We start from the raw sequence: 22,163 nt of genomic DNA, 5'->3' as shown, positions 1-22,163 counted from the left end.
CCATCTATAGGGCATACATCTAGCTGTGATACAGAAGTAAAATTGGACTTGTCTGGATTTCATTTGAATAGAATCGGTGAACTGCCTACCCCATATATTGACTCTGGACAATGTTCACCACAATTGACCCGAGCAATATTGTTTTCATTATTCTTTCACAGAGTGTGGACATCGCTGGCAAGGCTAGTATTTTTGCTCATCCCTAATTCCATTAGGAATATAGTGGTTTGACCCAAATGGCATCAGACTGTCCAAAGATGTGCAGGTTAGGTGGATTGGCCATGCTAAATTGCCCCTAAGTGTCAGGGGGACTAGCTGGGGTAAATGCTTGGGGTTATGGGGATGGGGCTTGGGTGGGATTGTGGTCAGTGCAGACACAACGGACCAAATGGCCTCCTTCTGCACTGTAGAATTCTACAATTCCATGGATTCTATGATTGGCAGCAAGGTAAGTCCTAGGGACAGGGGACAGAATTTTTCCAACTCACCCATCACAGGAATCGTAGTGGATGGGACAGGATTTCTGGCTGGAATTTCTGATCTTGGGGCAAGCGTGGCTGGAAAATCCCACCCAAGCAGTCACAAAGCAGAAGGAAGGGATTGCAGAAAACAACTCAAAACATTTTCCTGGGCTAGAAAGAACTTACCTGGTTCAACAAAAATAGTTTGATTCAGCAGATTTGACTAAATGGACTGCCAATTTGCATGTTTTGGCCAGTAGGCTATAAAAAAATGGCTCTGGCATTCTATCTGCACTATAGGACCCTGATTTTGGTATATTCATGAAGTTTCTACTTCATTCAGGCAGTCACCTTGGCTGCCTATCAAACTGACTAAGCACGAGGCTAAAGACCAACAAAACCTTTGAATTAACTTCCAAGCAGTCAGAGTCCTCCAAATGAAGGCACCTTAAATTCAACACCCGCTTCTTAAACAAGAAGGTTTGATTTTTATTTTCTTCCTTAATTCATTCAAACCCAGCTCAAAAACTGAGCCATGGGATTTTCCATTGAGTCACTTAGCAATGGTCAGATAACGCTTCTGGAATGCATGAAGACTGAAAATGAAGGGAATAAAAGGTTAAAATACAAATACCTCAAGGAAATTTTTGAAGAGTGATGTTATCAAAATCCCAATGTGGAATTATTTTCAATATATTGAGAGTAGTGTCCTTTATACGAGCGCACTAAAAGCAAACTCACTATAGGCCTGATGACCTTTGTGGCACAGTGTGTCCTTTAGTACAAACAGCAGCCTGGCATATATAAGAAGTCCTTTGATTTAAGGGGAGGAGGTTTCGGTGGCTGACTCTTGCAGAAAGGAAAGTCAAACCTGAAGCTATTGTTTCCATGGAACAGTCAGCTCAGGGAGAAAAGCTCAAGACTGGAAAGCTTGGCTTCAAAGGAGAGCTTGAGATCGATTTGATTAAACCAGAGAGATTAAAGAGAAGCAGGGCAGACCTTTCTCTGAGATTCAGTAAATGTCTATGAAAGTGCATTGGTCCAGAACTTCAATCGTACACAATCTGAAACTTTGAGACGATTAATAATGCCAAGGAAAGACTGTCACAATCATTTAATCTCCAAAGTTGTCAATTGACTTTTGGAAACCTTATTCTGAAATGAATCAAAATTTATTCACCAATTCATGGCCCAGGTTACATGTCAGAACATTTAGCAATTGAGCAAGACATTTGCAATGTCCTCTAGTTTTCAGGACTTTGAAATAATCATACTTTTAGATTCAAAACGCTGCAGTTCCTTGAAGTGTATTTCTTGTCGTTCTTGCGATCAGTGGAGCTGATACAGTGGGCAAGATTTTCCGAGCTCGCGATCATCAGAAACCAGGAATGGGATTTTCTGGCCGCCCTCGCCCTGGAACCAGAAAATCCTGCTGGAGGTTGACAGACCTTTCCATGGTCTGCCCCTTGCCCGCTCCGATTGTCACCTATTAAACTGATAAAACACGGGATGGGAAAGTTTGCCCCCTGATGTATGACCCAAAATGCAAGCCAGGACCCCAATGGGTGGATGCCCCAACATGTTGACATCCAGGGGAATTGCCAGGGCAGTTCGAACTTCCTGCAGACAATTCCCCCACACTCTGGGATCCAGTACAAAAGCCTCTGAGTGGAATTTTCCAATCCTGCCAGTGCCTGGTTTCATATCGGATGGAGGGCCTAAATTCAGGATCCGTTGACGAGAAATCAATTGGAATTTTCCCCTCGCCACTTCATCGTGGTTTGATGGTGGGTTGGGTTTCCCACTAATCTCGGTTGGGAATATCATTTGCATGCATTACCATATCACAAATATTCAGTAAAACGCTGCCAGCTGGAGTCATGTTCCCCATCCTCATCACACCAGTGAGAAAATAGATTGGTCTAAACTGTGACTGAATATTAGTGGAGTGTGGTTGCCTGCGCTCACTTTACTTGTGACTTTCAGTGCAACATTCAAAGACTACCTGCTCCAGTGTTGCTCAAGGTCTCTCATTAATGCCAGTGTGACATACACGCTGGTGGAGGTGTTGATCTGGGCTACTCATTATGGGTGCCTCCACGCCCCATAGGGCTCAGGCAGGGCTGAACTTTGAGGCAGATATTAGCACTGGGACAGAGGAGCCCTGGGGAGGATTGGGGGTTAAGGAAGACAGAGACATTTTGGGGCAGTGGGATATGGTAAGGGTGGGGAGGGGTGGACAATGGCAGATAGAAGGGAATGTGAGGAAGCTGGAGATCCACATGGAAGAGTGGAATACAAACACAGAGAGTGTGAATGAAAGTTGAACTGTATGAAGGGGAGGGGATGTATGCAGATTCTGGAATAGAAGGGAGATAGAGCTGCATTAGTATGGGACAAGAGGGATGGGTTGCACAGAGACTCATAGGGGAAGGGATTAGTTGGGAGGTGAGGGAAGGGAGACTGTATTATGATCAGTCAGAAATAAAAGGGAGAGTTCATTGAAACACATTTATAATCCTTCATCTGGGGATAAGAGGTTGGAGTGGAGTGAGAGACTAAAGGCAATCCTGGACATTTGTAGACCTCATAGTCAGGGTGAGAGATCCAAGGCAATTCTGGGGCTTTGCAGGCCATGCTACAGGGCTATGAATGGCATGCATGTTGCAATCCTACTTCAGGGAGAGGCAAGGCCAGTGTGGTCAATTGGAATGAGCCAAAGCTTGGTGTGCAGGGTGTGTCCTTGCCTCACAGACAGCAGTGATGGATTGTCTGACTCAGTACTGAGTTTTTAGGTGGGATGATTGTGGTTCAGGGAGGCATCTACAGCCTGTAAATGGAGAAACGGTAATGAGGGGAGCGATGGGTTGGCAGGGGGAAGGTGGGGGAGTGGGGGGAAGTGTACGCAAAGATCTTCTGGAGAGGGCGGGGGGGGGAGGGGATTCTCCCCTGTATGCCACTATGCCCAGACCCTCAAGATGGAGAGGAGTGAGGTCCATGCAGAGCATGGGAACATCAACAGTGATGGGTGCAAGGGAGTGAGGGGTCCCCACATTGACAGTAGGTTATTGGAGAATAACCTGTGCAAGGTCAACCTTCACATTGTGAGGTTCCAGGAAGATTGAAGGAACCGGCACATTGACCAGGAGAGGATTGAGCAATTGTATTGTGAAGCCAATAACTTCTCAGTACCTTAGTAAAACACACCAAAAAGAATGACTTGCAAATTGCACCTTCTCCGGGAAGTTTTCCTCTTTTCATGACGCTCTGACTCACTTTCAATGTTGTGACTCGAAACATTTTGAGAGTTTCACCTGAAGAGGCCTTTTAGTCTTGCTATGTGTGCCACCCACATTGCTGCTAGTCCCTCCCATGCAGTTATTTACCCAGGTTTGATTTTAAACTGTGCAATAAGTTTGGGGTTTCAAAATGGTGGTGTGTAAATTTCTACTCGAGAACAGCTTCTCTCAGTCCCCATAGCCCTGGCCTCTCTCAAGCCCCCCCATAACCTTGGCCTCCCCATGGTCACAGCCATTCAAGACTCATGGATATGACCCACTTTGCTGCCCCAACTGGCCAGCTTCACTCTCGGCCTTGCCTGTTTGTTTGAACTGACTTTACCAGTATTTCCACCCCATCCAATCAGAGGCCGTTTACACGCTCGATTGGCTTCTAATAAATGCAGCAGCCAATACATTGATTGGATGAGTTGGAAGATCAGTTTTTTTTCACATTTGTAACAGTTAGATCTGCCGCGGAAATCCTGGATAAGTCCCACGGAACCCAATTTGGGAAGACCTGCTGTAGAGCCCTGAAGAAGAATCATACGGGCTTAAAATGTTAATGCTGTTTCTCTCCATAGGGACTGCCAGACCGACTGAGTTTTTCCAGTTTTTGCTGCCATTATTTCAGATTTCCAGCATTCACAGTATTTTCCTTTTACTCTTCAGAGATGAATTGTCTGTTGTCACGTCTTATTCTTTCACGAATCCTTCATCCAGCGAACAAAATCTATACAGCTGGGATGATTGTTGTTGCTTACAATTAGCCAGGGCGGTCTGGATGGTTTCTCAGTAGCTATCTTCTTTTTCTGCTATGTGCTGCTGCACTTGTGGCATACATTGCAATGTGGTCACCATTCTACTGATGCCTTTATACATGCCTATCTTGACCACAGCTCATCTGTGGCCGAGCTTACACTACTCCATTCCACTTGACTCTCATATATTTTCAGAAGGCGTTCTTTATGCATTGTTTTGAGTATTAGTATTCTGAATGTGACTAGGACAATGCCACCTTCTAGTAAGATATCAGAAAGGACTTTCCAGCCGTGCTCGCCCCAAGACTAGAAAGTCCCGTCCAAAGTCAACAGAACCTTTGCATGGTCTGTGTCCCGATCACTATGATTCCCATGGTGGGTGAGATGGGAAAAATCTGCCTATCATCTCCAATAGACCAACGCTGCCAAATTGTTTGCTGTGGTTCTGATGGTGTATCAGGCCACCCTTGAATCACTTGTTGAAGGAACATCCATAACTGTTCATCTTTGCTGGTGCCCTCTCTAATTTGATTCAGTTTCAGCAGCATAAGACTGACTTGGTGACAGATCTTTATACCTGGATCTTTCATCTCCTGTTTCTCCATTGGTGATAACTGAGATAAGGCATCTACTAGTATGATTTCTCTTCTGGGCATGTACTTGAGAGTGGATTCATAACTCTTAAATCTGGAGATTACTATCTCTTCAGTATTGCTGTAGCTCTGTGCGGATTTTTTCTGGTAGATCTGTTCCAGTCAATGATGATCACTTTCCACTATGAACTTTCTCCCATGGCCAATTACATGGAATTTCTCACATCCATCTGTGGCTGCCAGAAGCTTGCTTTCTACAATGGCAAATCCCGTTTCAGCACATTTTAGAGATTTGGATGTGAATGCTATTAGTTTTCATTCTGATCCAAAGATGTGCAGATTAGGTGGGTTGGCCATGCTAAATTGCCCCTTAGAGTCCCAATATATATAGACTAGGGGTATATGTGCTGCAAATGTGCTGGAGAAGACTCAATGGGCCGAATAGCCTCCACCTGTACTGTAGGGCTTCTATGGTTCTTTTTTGGTTCTTGTACCAGAGTCACTCCTAGTCCTTTTGTAGAGGTAGCTGCTTGAGGACTGGCAGGTTGTTGTAACATGACAGACTTGTCTCCTTGTATATTGCAGTCTGAAAAACGTGCTGGTTAGGTGCATTGGCCATGCTAAATTCTACCTCAGTGTACTGGAGTGTGGCGACCAAGGGATTTTCACAGTAACTTCATTGCAGTGTTCATATACATCGACTTGTCATGCTAATAAATAAACTAAACTAAACTACTTCTTTGAGTTTGATGAAACTCATCTCTTGTGACTGTGACCACTTTCCTCACCATCTTTGCTCATCATCTCTTGTATGTTTGCTACGTGTTTTAACTTGTGAAGTATGAAAGCACTCATGTTCTGGATTAAGACAAGAAAACTTCTCAACACATTCTTGAATCTTGGAGCTTCCATCTCAGAGAGAGCTGTGACTTTTTCCATCATCTTCCAGGTGTGTACAGCTTTTCAAAAATGGTATTCTGTCACCTTCACAATACATTTGTCTGTATTTACCTTGATCCCAGCTTTCCTGGTTCGCTCCAGGGTTTCGTGTAGATGGTAATCATGATCTTTTCCATCTACACCTTAGATCTGGATTCCATCAGTTATGCTGACTGCTTTGTTACATACATCGGTATTTCATGTTGTGCTGGAACATATCTCGATTCACTTTTAAAGCCAGAAGCCTTTAATGCATGCAGGAATTCATATTGACCAAAGGTTATGTTAAATGCTGTCCAGAGAGACAATGCCTCATGAAGATCATGCTCCTGTAGCCAATCCAGGTATCAAACTTGCTGAAAACCTTTCCTCTGACAATACTGTTGTTGGAATAGTATTGTGATTTCTCTTTACTGTTTGATTAAGATCTTTTGGATCCGAGAAATTTCTAAGCTGTCCATTTGGATTTGCTCTTACAACAAGTGAAATTTACCCAATCTGTGTGACTTGATTATCACTTTCTTTTCTTCCACTTCTTTGAAATCTCTTTCACGATTTCCTTTTTAGTTTGATCGGTGCATTGCATGAGGGATCAATCACTCTGGATGTATTTATCTCAGATTTTCCTTGCTTTTGACACGAGAGCATTTTTCAATCTTCAGCCATCAGTGTCACCTCCTTCATCGCATGGTTTACTGAGATAAGCTATGGCTCTTTACAACCTGTTCAATTCCAGGATTGCAAAACTGTAGGCGGGATTTTACAGCTTCACTCATCCCGAAACCATGAAGTCCTGCCTGAGGTCAGACGACCTTTCCATGGTCTGCCCCTCGCCCCTTCCAATCCCCGTGGCAGGTGAGATGGTAAAATTCCAGCCTATAGCTTTAGTATTTTTTATTTTGCGTGTCCCTCTGATTTGTTTTTTTTTCTGAGACATTGAATCTCAGTTTCTGTGTATGCTATTAGTAAAATGTTGCTTGGTATCAGAACAACATTCCTTGCCTAACCAATATCTTTCAAACTTTCAGGAAAGATTTCTCATTATACTCGGTGTGGGATGATGCTACTTTGCATTCTGTTACCAATATTCAGCTTCAGGTTAATTGTGTGTTTATTTCTTCCCCTCTTCCTGATCTGAATGGTTGTGTAAATTTCTTTTCTCTGGGAACTATTGCATTTGGCAATTTCTCAAAATTGGATACTTCCTACGCCTATTGTGTTCTCAAATTCACTGTCATCTCCATGATATGGATGTCTTGGTTCCTTTTCCATTGCATTCTGCTTTTGATAATACCTTTCTTTGGCCTGAACATATTTTCACAGTGAGTAGGCTTTCCACAAATCTAGGTGTAGAGTATTAGATTGAATTGAGGATTGGCTGACGGACAGGAAGCAGAGGGTTGAGATAAATGGGTCTTTTTCTGGCTGGTGAAGAGTAACTTCCCACAGGGGTCAGACCTCAGACTGTTTACAATCTATATAAATGATCTGCAAGTAGGGACAGAGTGTAACATAGCAAAATTTGTGGATGATACTAAAATAGGTGAGATAGCAGACAGTGAAGGGGATATAAAATTTTATAGATAGATATAATTAGGCTAGGAGAAAATTTGGCAGATGGAGTTTAATTTGGATTAGTGTCAGGTTATCCATTTTGGTATAAAAAAGACAAAAGGCGAATTATTACCTAAATGCAAAGTAGATTCAAAGTGCATTTGGGACAGAGGGATCTGTGTGTCTATGTTCATGAATCACAGAAAGCTGAATGCAGTTGGCATGATGTAATAAAAAAGGCAAATGGGAAATTGATCTTTAATCAGAGAGATTGAAATATAAAGGTAGAGAAGTGCTGTTGCACTTTTATCAGGTATTGGTGTGATCACATCTGCAGTAATATGTCCAGTTTTGGTCTTCCAATTTAAGGAAGGCTGTGGTGGCATTGGAGGCAGTTCAGAGGAGGTTCACCAGATTGATTCTGGGGTTGACGTATGAGCAGAGATTAAACAGTTTGGGCTTGTACTCACTGGAATTTAGAAAAATAAGAAGGGATCTGATCAAGGTATATAACATTTTAAAAGAAATTGATACAGTAAACGTAGAGCAAATGTTTGCTCTTATGGGGCAACCTGGAACAAGAGGTCACAGGTATAGGTTGAGAGGCAGTAGATTTAAAACTGAGATGAGGAGGAACTGCTTCTTGCAGAGGGTGGTGGATTTGTGGAACTCACTGCCCCATAGCGCAGTGGAGTCTGAATCATTGGATGGTTTCAAGAAGGAGATTGATATATTTCTAATAAAAAAGGGATGAAGGGATACGGAGAACAAGTGAGCAGGTGATTTTGACACTGGGGAGAGATCAGCCATGATCTGATTAAATGGTGAAGGAGACTCAAAGGGCTGAATTTGCCTATTTCTGGTCCTAATTCCAATGTTCCTAAGCTTTGTCGTTTGAAAGATATGCACGACGTTGCCTTCATTTGTGAATGGTATGCAGGACATTGCCTTCAGCTGTGAACTCTTGGTCAATCACAGCTCGTGCACATCTTTCTCTCTGTCCGATGTGCATTATTTTGTTTCTATTTCACTTCATAAGCCCTGCTGCCTTTCTTTTGACTTCATTGAATGTTAGCCATTGGGGTAGTCAGCACCTTCATCCATCTACTCATTCCGGTAGATGTCTGTAACGTATGTTGGCATTTGTGGTGTGTATTATTCCTTCAAAAGTGTGGGTCAGGTGACCCCTGGGGTATTAGCTCTTCCCAATTTGGAACCTGGTTAAACAATGGGGATGCAATGGCTTAGAGATATTATCATTAGACTACTTATGCAGAAACTCAGCTAATGTTCTGGTGACCAGGGTTCAAATCCTGCCAAAACAGAATGCGGAATTTAAATTCAGTAAAAGATATCTGCAATTATAAATTTACTGAAGACCATGAAATCATTGTTGATTGTAAGGAAAAACCTACTTGTTTCACTAACATCCTTCAGGGAAGGAATTCTTAGCTGGTCTGGCCTGCACGTGACTCCAGAGCCACAACAATATGGTTAACTCTCAACTGCCTCTGAAATGGCCTAGCAAACCACTCAGTTGTATCAATCGCGACAAAGTCTCAACAAGGAAATGAAACTGGACGGACCACCTGGCATCGACTGAGGCACCGGAAAAGACAACGGCAAAACAAACTGCAACGTCTTCCTTACTAATATCTGGGAGCAAGTGCCAAAATTGGGAAAGCTGTCTCACAGGTAGGAAATATACAGTAAATGGCAGAATCTTTAAGAGTATTGATAGGCAAAGCAATCTGGGTGTATGAGCACACAGGTCACCGAAAGTGACAATGCAGGTGGGGAAGGTGACCAAGAAGGCATACAGCATGCTTGAGTTTAAAAATTGGCAAGTCATGTTGTAGCTTTATAGAGCCTTAGTTAGGCCACACTTGGTCTACAGCGTTCAATTCTGATCACCACACTACCAGAAGGATTTGGAGGTTTTGGAGATGGTACAGAAAAGATTTACCAGGATGTTGCCTGGTTTGAAGGGCATTAGTTATGAGGAAAGATTGGAGAAACTTGGCTTGTTCTCACTGGAGCAACAGAGGTCAAGGGGCGAACTGATAGAAGTCGACAAGATTATGAGAGGCATGGACAGAGTGGATAGTCAGAAGTTGTTTCCCAGGGCGGAAGGGTCAATTACTACGGGGCATAGGTTTAAAATGCGAGGGAAAGGTTTAAAGCAGATGTACGAGGCAGAGTTTTTACACAGAGAGTAGTGGGTGCCTGGAACCCGTTGCCGGGGAATGTAGTGGAAGTGGATACAGTAGTGACTTCTAAGGTGTGCCTTGACAAGTACATGAATAGGATGGGAATAGAGGGATATGATCCATGAAAGGGTAAGGGGTTTTACTTAAGTCGGACAACATGGTCGGTGCAGGTTTGGTGAGCCGAAGGGCCTGTTCCTGTGCTATAATTTTCCTTGATCTTTGTTCTTTGTTCTTTAGCCACGCAACAGCCTGACATAGTCATTCTTACGGAATCAAACCTTATAGGTAACACCCCAGTCATCGCCATTACCATCCCTGGATATATCCTATCTCACCCGGAAGGACAAACCCACCAGAGGTGGCAGCATAGTGGTATACAGTCAGGAGGGAGTTGCCCTGGGAGTCCTGAACATCGGCTCTGTGGACCCCATGAATTTTCATGGCTTCAGGTTAAACATGAGCAAGGAAACTTTTTACCGGCTATCACGTACTGTCCCTCAGCTGATGAATTAGTATTCCTCCATGTTGAACAGTACTTGGAGGAAGAACTGAGGGTGGGGGATTTCAATGTCCACCACCAAGAGTGGCTTGGTATCAGCACAAGTGATGGAGCTGGTCGGGTTCTAAAGGATATGGCTGCTAAACTGGGTCTGCAGCAGGTGTTGAAGGAACCAACAAGAGGACCTCATCCTTGTCAATCTGCCGGCTGCAGATGTATCTGTCCATGACATTATCAGTAAGAATGACTACTACACAGTCCTTATGGAAACAAAGTCCCGTTTTCGCATTGAGAATAACCTCCGTCGTGTTGTGTGGCACTATCACCAAGCTAAATGTGACAGCGTTTGAACAGATATAGCATCCATGAGATGCTGTGGGCCATCAACAGCAGTGGAACTGTACTCCAACACAATCTGCAACCTCATGGCCCGGCAAATACCCCACTTAGCTATTACAATCAAGCCAGGGGTCAACCCTGGTTCAATGGAGAGTGCAGGAAGGCACGCGAGGCATAGCGTCAGGCATACTGAAAAATGAGGTTCAGTCTGGTGAAGCTATCAAACAGGACTACTTGCATGCCAAATGGCATAACAGCAAGTGATAAACAGAGATAAGCGATTCCACAACCAATACATCACACCTAAGCTTTGCAGTCCTGCAACATCCAGTTGTGAGTGGTGGTGGACAATTAAACAACTCATTGGAGAAGAAGGCTCCACAAATATCCCCATCCTCAATGATGGAGGAGCCCTGCACATCAGTGCAAAAGATAAAGCTGAAGTATTCGCAGCAAGCTTCAGCCAGAAGTGCCAAGTGGATGATCCATCTCAACCTGTTTCAGTGGCTCCAGCATCTCAAATGCCAGTCTCCAGCCAATTCGGCTCACTCTATGTGATATCCAGATCCGGTTGAAGGCACTGGATACTGCAAAGGCAAAGGGCCCTTGTAACATTCTGACGATAATACTGAAGACTTGTGCTCCAAAAATTGCCGTTCCCCAAGCCAAGCTCTTCCAGTACAGTCACAACACTGGCATCCACCCAACAATGTGGAAAATTGCTCAGGTATGTCCTGTACGTAAAATTCAGGACAAATCCAACCCAGCCAATTACTGCCCAATCAATCTACTCTTGATCATCAGTAAAGTGATGGAAAGGATCATCAACAGTGCTATCAAGCAGCATCTGTTCAGCAATAACCTGCTCAGTGATGTCCAGTTTGGGTTTCACCAGGGTCATTTAGCTCCTGATTTCATTACAGCCTTGGTTCAAACATGGATGGAAGAGTTGAATTCCACAGGTGAGGTGAGAGTAACAGCCCTTGACATCAAAGCCACATTTGACCGAGTGTGGCGTCAAGGAGTCCAAACTAGCAAAGCTGGAATCAATGGGTATCGGGGGCAAACTCTCCGCTGGTTGGAATCATACCTGATAACATAGGAAGACGGTTGTGGTTGTGGAGTGTCAGTCATCTCAGCTCCATGACATCTCTGCAGGAGTCCCCCAAGGTAGTGTCTTAGGCCCAACAATCTTCAGTTGCTTCATCAATGACCTTCCCTCCATCATTAGGTCAGAAGTGGGGATGTTCATCAATGATAGGACAATGTTCAGCACCATTCGTGACTCCTCAGGTACTGAAGCAGTCCATGTTCAAATGAAGCAAGATCTAGACAATATCCAGTCTTGAGCTGACAAGTGGCAAATAACATTTGTGCCACACATAAGCCAGATAATGACCATTACCAATAAGAGACACGCTAACCACCACCCCTTAACATTCAATGTGTAACCATAATCGAATCCCCCACTGTCAACATAATTGGGGTTACCATTGACTAGAAACTGAATGGGCTAGCCACATAAACACAGTGGCTACAAGAGCAGGTCAGAGGCTACGAATAGTGCTGCAAGTAACTCACCTCCTAACTCCCCAAAGCCTATCCACCATTAAAAAGGCACAAGTCAGGATTGTGTTGGAATACTCTCCATTTTCCTGGATGGATGCAGCTCCAACAACATTCAAGAACTTGACACCATCCAGAGCAAAGTAGTCCACTTGATTGGTACCACATCCATAAACATCCACTCCCTCCACCATGCTCATTTAGCAGCAGTGTTTACTATCTACAAGATGTACTGCAGCAATTCACCAAAGATCCTTAGACAGTACCTTTCAAACCCATGTCCATCTTGAGGGACAAGGACAATAGGTACATGGGAACACCACCTCCTGCAAGTTCCCTCCAAACCACTCACGGTCCTGACTTGGAAACATATCCCGGTTCCTTTGCAGTCGCTGGGTCAAAATTCTGGAATTTCTTCCCGAGCATCATTATGGGTCAACCCACAGAACATGGGCTGCAGCGATTCAAGAAGGCAGCTCACTACCACCTTCTCGAGGGCAACTAGGGGTGAGCAATAAATGCTGGCCAGCCAGCGACGCCCATGTCCCACGAATGAAAGAAAGAAACAGTGCACACCAACAATAAAGAGTTCCCCAGTGATCAAGTTATCAAGCTGACTTTGTGCACTGTCAGTCGATGGCACATGTCTAATATGCATGGCTTCCTGTGCTCTAGCAGTGCGTATAGTCTGTGATATTGTAAGCTTGTGTTCTCCAATCAAATCTTTTCGTTCTTCAGGGTATGCAGAACTCCAAATGAACCAATCTATTAGCTTTTTCCGTTTCCTTGAATTTACATTTTCTGGCTGCATTTTTCGATCTCATTAAGAAATGGTCAGCAGGCTCACTTGAATCTTGCCTCAGGCTATTGAAACTCATTTCGGTGGATCCGATGATTTGACTTTGGTCAGCCATGAGTGCTGAATGTTTCAAAAGGTTTCTCTGGATTTTTACTGTTGTTCTCACTCATCTCCCACTTACTAAACAAACTTAACCCTTTCTCCCCTACCCACAAAGAGAGGTAGAGTCACCGTTCCTCTTTGCTTGTGCCTTTTAGAAAGTTTCTGAATGTCAGTGTGCACCATTGCTTAAACCTTTCAAATGCCTTTACAACACGGGTGGCATGATGGCACAGTGGTTAGCACTGCTGCCTCACAGCACCAGGGACCCAGGTTCGATTCAAGCCTTGAGTCACTGTCTGCGCAGAGTCTGCACATTCTCCCTCGTGTCTGCGTGGGTTTACTTCAAGTGCTCCAGTTTCCTCCCACAGTCTGAAAGATGTGCTGGTTAGGTGTATTGGCCATGCTAAATTCTCCCTCAGTGTACCCGAACAGGCGCTGGAGTGTGGCGACTAGGGATTTTCACAGTAACTTAATTGCAATGTTAATGTAACCCTACTTGTGACAGTCATAAATAAAAATAACATAATCAACTTTCCAATTCATGATGGGTTGAGGCTGTGTGTTCATTGCTGCAGTGACAGATATCCTGTGTTCCTGTGATTCATTCAAATATTTCTTCCTGGCACCAATTCGGTTAGATTTTGCGCAATCTAGTTCAACATTAAATCCTCTTAAAATATTTGATTCTTACTCACAGACACCCACTTCCACCATGAACTGCTAGTTCTCAGAAGTTCGAAATAACCACATTTTTTAGACTCAAATTTCTGGAACTTTGTTAAGTGTATTTCATATTGCTCCATCTATGGCTGATGGACTGATACATTATCATGTAGCAGTAAATGTGGCACCCCATATACACATTCTCGTAACGGTTAGTTCCCAGCTCTTTACGAGTAATATCATAGGTTATTTTTGTGTCTACTCATCTGATGAAGGGGCAGTGTTCCAAAAACTCATGATACCAAATAAACCTGTTGGACTTTAACCTGGTGTTGTGAGACTTACTGTCCCACTTCAGCCCAATGTTGGCATCTCCATATCATGTTTTGCCTCTCTAAAGGCATATAATAGAAACAACATTTACATATTTTAAAACATCAATGTTATTAGATGCCTACAGAATTGAATATTGATTAAAACGCAGTCTGCTATGCAGTTATGACATGATGCATTCCCATTTACAAACTTGGTTAAATAAGTCATTCAGAGAAAAAAGACAAAAGGTCTCCAGATTAAAAGGGGAGTACTGGGAAGACAGTAAAAAAAAATATTAATAATGAGAAGCCTGAGCACAACCTAATGACATCACCATCAAATCATGTGATTAGGTCTTAAAGCAACCGGCATCCCATTTAAATATATAACAGTTCAAGTAATAACAAAACACACTGTTCATTGTGGCCTCCAGCTTTGCTATTGTTGGAGTTCTTTGCTTTAAATGACCCAGTAATATTAAAGGTGGCTAGCTCTATCTCGCTAATAGACTGGGTGTATAATGGGCTTAATGTGGTGTTGGATGAGTCATTTTCTTCTGCAGACAGAGAGGGAGAGTACTGCTGACTGACTGTTAACTGAGTTGGTGCTGATGTGTGGGACTTTTTCATTGAGTGTGCATGTTGAGACTGAGGAACAGCAAATCATGAGCAACGTGGAGGGAGTTGATGCTTGAAAAGAGCAATAAGATGAAATGAGAATTCAGAAAGCAGAGGAAGAATTGCCAGTTGGGGTGGCATAGTGGTTAGCACTGCTGCCTCACAGCGCTAGGAACCCAGGTTTAATTCCTGGCTTGGGACACTGTGTGGAGTCTGCATGTTCTCCTTGTGTTGGTGTGGGTTTCCTCCGGATGCTCTAGTTTCCTCTCATAGTCTGAAAGACATGCTGGCTAGGTGCCTTGGCTATGCTCAATTCTCCCTCAGGGCACCCAAATAGACACTGAAGCACGACAACGCAGGGATTTTCACAATAATTTCATTGCAGTGTTAGTATAAGGCTACTTGTGACACTAATAAACAAATAAACCATGTTTTTATAGAGTACTGGCTGGACCTTTTGTGAAGATGGTTAGCAAATGTGTAATTTGCATTTCAATGAGGAGCTGAGTGTTTATTTGTGATTGGTGCAGACAAGTGTATTGCTGAGAGTGCAGAGGGAAGGAAAACAAAGTACTGATGCAGTTCAGAGAATGGTGAAAGCAAAACCTTTACTCTTCCAGCCGGAAGGGAAAAACAGTTTGGACCAGTAATCCTATTATTCAGTTTTTACTGGTGTTCCATTTTAAGTATGCAAGACCAGCTTGGACCAGTATTCTTAATTTCCCATTTTAACTCTTTTTTTTCTCCCCCTTTTGGGAAGTGCATCTTAAGCTCAACCCAAGTCCTCAGGATGATGCTGCCACTGCAAATACCTGACGCTTCTTCCATATCTGCTGCAGAATTTGTTTCAGCTTTCTTCTCCTTGCATGGGAACAATACCTCCCTCCATGTCCTCACTAACTCCATCAACTGGCGGCGAAGTGGTCTGAATGTTAACTCTGTTTCCCTCTCCACAGATGCCACCAGACCAGCAGAGTATTTGCAGCACTTTTTTTTTAATTTCTGATTTCCAGCATCCACAGTACTTTTCCTTTTACATGAGGGTACACTTCACTGCTTCATTTCCAAATTATTTGCCCTCACTGTGCAGCCATAAGGAGGCAGTAGATTTGAAAGAAATCACTTTTAACAGATGCCTCTTAAATACTGGAACAGAAATTCAAGTGGTGGCCATGAATGTGATGAACCCTCTGGACTCTTGCACAGAGACTGGGAAAGGTGCCTAACACTACATGAGCATCACGCCAATTAAATTCAAATGAGGCCTAAGCATCGAAAGGTTTTAGAGAGATTCTGAGCTGTCTGGCTGACTTGTCCATTCAAAGCCCAAATTAGCCTGAAGGTAAAATTTACCCTGTCATGTCAAAGTGGACTTCACATTGTTGTGGTGATCACTGGCTTGGAAAATGTTGATTTTGGGACATGAAGAATCATCTTCATGTTTTGAGTATCACTGTTGTGTTTCAGTTGCTACAGTGCACTTAGCTCTGTGTACGCTGAAATGCTATTGAATAATGGTTGAACTCTGATGGAACAAAGGTCTCTGAAAGCTCTTGCTGATCATTAATAATAGAACTGTTAAATGTTTCAACGGGCATAGAGCTGAATTCTAACACTGTGTGAAATGATAGCCTTCCTCTTATTTCAGGTCAAGTGTATCCTAATACACAATGAGACCAGATTTAACTAAGCACACATAGCGGAATTCTGCAACATTGCTCGGGTATGATTGTAAAATCCCGCCGAAAGCTAACGGAGAATTCTGTTCTGCCTTGATTTTGGGGTAGGCGAGGTGGTAAAATTCTGACCACAATATTTATTTTCAGACAATATAAGTACTGCAGAAGATAGCCTGGAAGAAGCTGTGTCAAATAGACTGTCCAAGGTCAGGAAACGTGTTTGCAAGACAAAAAAAAACCTCCTCAATAAATTAAAATAATATCAATTAGCATCTGTTGGGAACAATAATCTTTAAGTTGAATATAATGTATAGTTATCTATTACGTAAGGTGGAGTCTTTGGTGCCAAAACGTATGGGTGGACCTGTGGCTGAAGGTTCAGTCTTTTGGGTTTGTTTGTGTTCATACACATTGAAATTAGATATAACAACCTCTGAAGATAAAGAGATGGGTAAAAAGGGGGGTCAAAAGCTTAGGAATTTTGAAAAATAAACATTAGGTAGCAAATACTGGGCTGTTGCCAAGTGACACAGTGACATGGGGGCAGGAGGGTGGGGGGAGATTATTCTGTCTCATTAGTTCCTGCCGGGATCACAATGGCCCAGGAAATCGGGCGTCAGGCAAAAAAGAGATTTGGTGCCCATTGCGATGCTCCCAGCCCGCCCTGCCATCTAAGATTGGGTTTCCTGCCATATTCATAGTCATTAGTTTATTTATTATTAGTGGGCTTGAAGCTCGACTCAATCCCCTCCCATTATTCACCCACCTCCCCAGTGGGATGTGCAGTGGGCGGGGCTTTCGTACAGGCCCTGACAAGCAAGGGACTTGTGGGGGATCAAGGAGGTAGATCCAGTCGCCATTTGCCACTTGGCCATTGTCGGGCTGTTGAGCAAGGGTCTCTCAATGGTTCTGGGGATTGGGTGGAATCAGGGTGGCGGCAAGGGATTGACTTCACCATTCTCTCCTGGAATGGGGGTGTCATGGCTACAGTGCCCCTTATAGCCCTGACAAAGCAAAGATCACCCTGTCATGTTGATTTCAAGCAACCCTATAATCGAATCTTCATTCCGGCCTGTTAGTTGAAAAACTTCTGAAGTGGCCAGATCACTTTAATCTCTTTACACCTTTGATCACCTGCAGCACTCCATTCTGCTGCAGGGATTCCCTTTTCTACCTGCCAGAAGCTGCAGGTGAGAGCGGACCCATTTGAAATCCTTTTATGGCAATGAGATGTCAATATCACCATGAATGGGTGAGTTCCAGTCTGCACAGCTGTTCACTCAGCCCCAGCGTATATACACACAACTTTGATTTGAAGTTTCTGAGGCATCCTTGCAAGCTGAAGCCTTAAAAGCACCCACCCTTCCACTGGCAAACCTTGCTGTGTAAAAGAGGACTCCGGTGATATCTCTGTTCACTTTCATTTCCCTTCACGCTTGAATGTATCTCAATTGCTTCCATTGATTCTAACTGCAATGTTGACACTCACTCCAAGTCTGATTGACAGCCTGTGGTTTCTTCAAAATGAATGTTGTTTGCAAAAGAGGAAGTTAAACCGCTGGAGAGTCTGAGGAGAAGGCGATGAGTGAAGGTCCGAAGGAGAAGGGGAGCTGGGTGGCAGGTCGAGGAGGGTCCAGTTGAGCCACACTCGTGCCTGTGGTGTGGGATGGGGTGTTTATTTGAGGGTGGGTGGGAGGATGCCGTTTTTGGTGGAGTATTGACAGTGCTCCCCTGGTCAATGTGAGAGAGGAGCACAATTTCATTTTTTTGATGGGGGAGGTGTGGGTCCGAGCAGGGAGGTCTAGTTGCCCTTCAAAAATGGCACCAAGATATCTGAACAATGGGGTTGGTGGGCAGGCTGCTGAAAATGAGCTCACCTGCATCATTCAGATGGATGAACCCCACTTGATAGATGGTGCCAGGACCAATGGAATGTAATCCCATTTATCCACTTGGTCCTAATTCAGGAGAATCGTGACCAGTCACAGAGCGCAGGATTTTTTGCCCCTTCATGCCAACCGGATCTTCCCGATCCGCTGACGGCAACTGCACTCTCCAAGGCCGATGGCGAGCTACTTCTGCCACTGGAAACTTGCCAAAAGATGGTTGTTGGCAGAGGGGCAGAAATCCCACCTGGAGAAAGATAGTTTAGAATGTGAGTATCAGAGAGTGAAGACAAGTTCTAAGCTTACTAATAAGAAATACTTCAAGGCTACAAAGGGATTGAGTTGAGGGAACTCATTTATTGCTCTGCAGTTGAAGTATTCGTGAGTTTAGAATGCAGTTTTGTGTGTCTCAGGTAAGGATATCAACTGGGTGAAAAACATCAGGCAATTGTTCAGAAACTCACCAGAAGAAAACCATTCATTTTCGATTTCAATTTTGCTGGTATCGATAGGGTTTTACATGCCTCGCCCCTCCCCTACCACCCCACCTCATGTCATTAACGTGAAATAAAGATTTTTTGATGCTATAACCCTTGTCCAAAAAAAACTGCCCAAAGGATAAATTTTCCCCACAATAGTTCCTATGTCCCTTGCAGCAGGTAAGCACACCCATCCTTGGAACTTCATAAAACCACAGTCCAAAGATGTGCTGGTTAGATGGTTTAGCCATACTACATTACCCCTTTATGTCTAAAGATGTGCCAGTTAGGTGAATTGGCCAGGTAAAATTGCCCCTTAGTGTCCAAAGATGTGCAGGTTAGTGGATTGCCATTCTAAATGATCCCTTAGTGCCAAAAGATGTGCAGGTTGGATGGATTAACAATGCTAAATTACCCCTTAGTGCACAAAGATGTAAAGGTTAGATGGATTAGCCATGCTAAATTACCCCTTTGTGTCAAAAGACATACAGGTTAGGTGGATTGGCCATGCCAAATTGCCCCTTAGCAACCAAAGATGGGCAAGTGAGGTGGATTGGTGATGGTAAATTGCCCCTTCATGTCCAAAAATACGTAGGTTAGGTGGAGTAGCCAGGGTAAATACACAGGTTACAGGGATAGGGTGGCAGCGAGGACCTGGGTAGGATGCACTTTCAGAGGGCCGGTGCAAACTCGATGGGCCGGATGGCCCTGCACTGTGAGGCTTCTATAATTCTATGATTCCATGAGCCACACAGTGACACAGTCACTGAGATCCACTTGACATTCAGATCACCTTGAAAATCAAAGGCAATAACACTTACCAGAATCAGTCAATAATCCATTATGTAAGGTGTCCCACCATATTAGGTGCTATCTGTTTTATGTACACTGAACTTTAGGCTAAACCAGCCGCTAATTTTGTGTTGTAACTGAGAACAGTTGTATAACAATAAACTACAGATTGTTTTTGGGGGACTGCTGCAAAAGTCAGAAATACAATCAGAAATTAAATTCTATTCAACAGAGAGGAGGCAATTTTAATCCAATCTAAGGAAGCCCCGAGATCAGGTGGAATGGTGATTTGATATTCTGCCCAGTGGGGACAATTTCAGGTGCTATCTGTTTTTTATACAGTGAACATAAGGGCAGGCAGGCACAGTGGTATAGTGGTTAGCACTGCTGCCTCACATTACCAGGCACCTGGGTTCTATTCCTGGGTTGGGCCACTGCCTGTGTGGAGTCTGTACGTTCTCCCCATGTCTGCATGGGTTTCCTCCATGTATTCCGGTTTCCTCCCACAGTCCAAAAGACACGCTTGGTTAGGTGCATTGGCCATGCTAAATTCCGCCTCAGTGTGACCCAACAGGTGCCAGAGTGTGTGGTGACTAGGGGATTTTCACAGTAAAATTAATGCGGTGTTAATGTAAACCTATTTGTGACAATAATAAATAAACTTTATCCTACTCTCTCAGTCGGCAAACTGACGGGATTGTGTAAAATGCTTTTTTTTTACTTTCTGCCTCATTTTACACTCCACAGAAGCCAATGTGTAAAATTGGGCTGGATTAAAAATCAATGTTCCACCTGATGCAGCACTGATGAGTTAGGTGAAAATAATGCCCCAAAGATTTTAAAAAATGAACAATAGGCACTCGAGTGAAAATATATAGACATCTACTTGTTTGATCTTTAATCTTCCAGTAACTCAAAATAAAACAGAAGCCTACACAAGCACTTTGAGGGTTATTGTCAAGAAGAATACAAAAAAAATTGAATTTGCAAAAAATTAAATCCGCACAAGCAGTGTATGGGGCAAGAACTGAGCTACAGAGAATGTAAAATTAAGTTAATTGGTTCTCCTGGTAGTTCAGTGGTGCAATGATAAGAGTGCCTGCTTCCTTATTCAAATTGGAGTGATCAGCTCTGTCAACCTCAGCTGTGATGTGTTTCATCTGCAATTGGCAGGACTACAAGATTGAAAATTTTCCAATAATGGAGACATTCATTTAGAAGAGGAAAATCTAACTCCGAGGGCAGAACTTGCTCGTCCCGCACGCCATGGGAATCGTTGCCGGCGGTACATGGACCGCGCAAAGGTACGTTGATCTCGAGAGGGATTTTCCGGAGCGTGCCGGGAAATCCTGCCCCCGGTGTGCAATTCTGCCTCTTAAGCTGCAGAAGCATCATTTGGAATCCAGAGGCCAAGGGGATTTCAGCTTTCTACTCATGTCTGCCCTCCTTTGCGAAAATTAATTGTGGCAGAAGTTTCAGGCCTCATATCGGTTTGAAAAATCATTAGGAAGATGACTGCAGGTGCATAATATGCTGCTGCTTCACAAGTATTCAGTTAAAGTGGAGCACAATGAGCAATGAAAATATTATCATTTTTGTTTAAGAAATGTAAAAGAGCAGCCCAGGAGTTTCTAAAGAAGGTTAAATAGATTGCATGGGCTCATTGATATGGCAAACTCAATGTGGTCTGCCACAGGAGCACACTTTTGAGGATTAATGCTTTTCTCATTCTATGCTTTACGTCCTTAACTTTTCAGAGCACAGCTTGGGGAACAGAAATTCCATTTTATCTTGTCTGCAAAAGCATTTTTTTACAACCACAGCTAAAAGCTTTTCCTTTTATTTCCTTTCCATAGTCCTTTTTGTTTTGCTACAAGATTGTAACTGGGACCTAACCACACAGGTGGCCCTCAGATTTTTTTCTTTGTTTAGATGTCTTTTTCCTTTTATATGTTGCTGTAGAATAATATTTTGTGGATCTGGCTTGCATGGAATCACTCCAACAACAACTTACATTCACATAGCAGCCCCTCTAATTAGTCAAACATCCCAGATTGCTTTGTTGGATGATTACAAGACTGAGAAATTGACAGCAAGAGGGAGAACAGTAAAAAAAGGAAATTACCTCGGATACTGGGGCCTGAAACAAAATTGGAAAATGCTGTAAAATCTCAGCTCTGACAAAGTGTCATCCAGACTTCAGAAGCTGATTCTGTTCTCTCTCCTCAGGTGCTGTAAGACCTGTTGAGGTTTTCCAGCGTTTTCTGTTTTTGTTGTGCCCACCCAGGGACACTGTGGATGTTACTGGCAGCACGGTAGCACAGTGGTTAGCACTGCTACCTCACAGTGCCAAGGACCCAGGTTCAATTCCCTCCTTGAGTCACTGCCTCTGCGGAGTCTGCATGTTCTCCCCATGTCTGGGTGGGTTTCCTCCAGGTGCTCCGTTTCCTTCCGTAGGCCAAAAGACATGCTGGTTAGATGCATTGGCCATGCTAAATTCTCCCCTCAGTGAACCTGAACAGGCTCCGGAGTGTGGTGACTAGGAGATTTTCAGAGTAACTTCATTGCAGTGTTAATGTGAGCCTAACCCATATTAACGTGATAGGTTTTAAGGAGTATGTTGGAGGCGGG

The sequence above is a fragment of the Carcharhinus amblyrhynchos genome, chromosome 10 (genome assembly GCF_965287045.1).
Source record: "Carcharhinus amblyrhynchos chromosome 10, sCarAmb.v2.hapA, whole genome shotgun sequence".
NCBI classification, from domain to species: domain Eukaryota; kingdom Metazoa; phylum Chordata; class Chondrichthyes; order Carcharhiniformes; family Carcharhinidae; genus Carcharhinus; species Carcharhinus amblyrhynchos.
The sequence above is the reverse complement of the archived record's forward strand: the minus strand, read 5'-3'. Positions refer to the sequence as shown.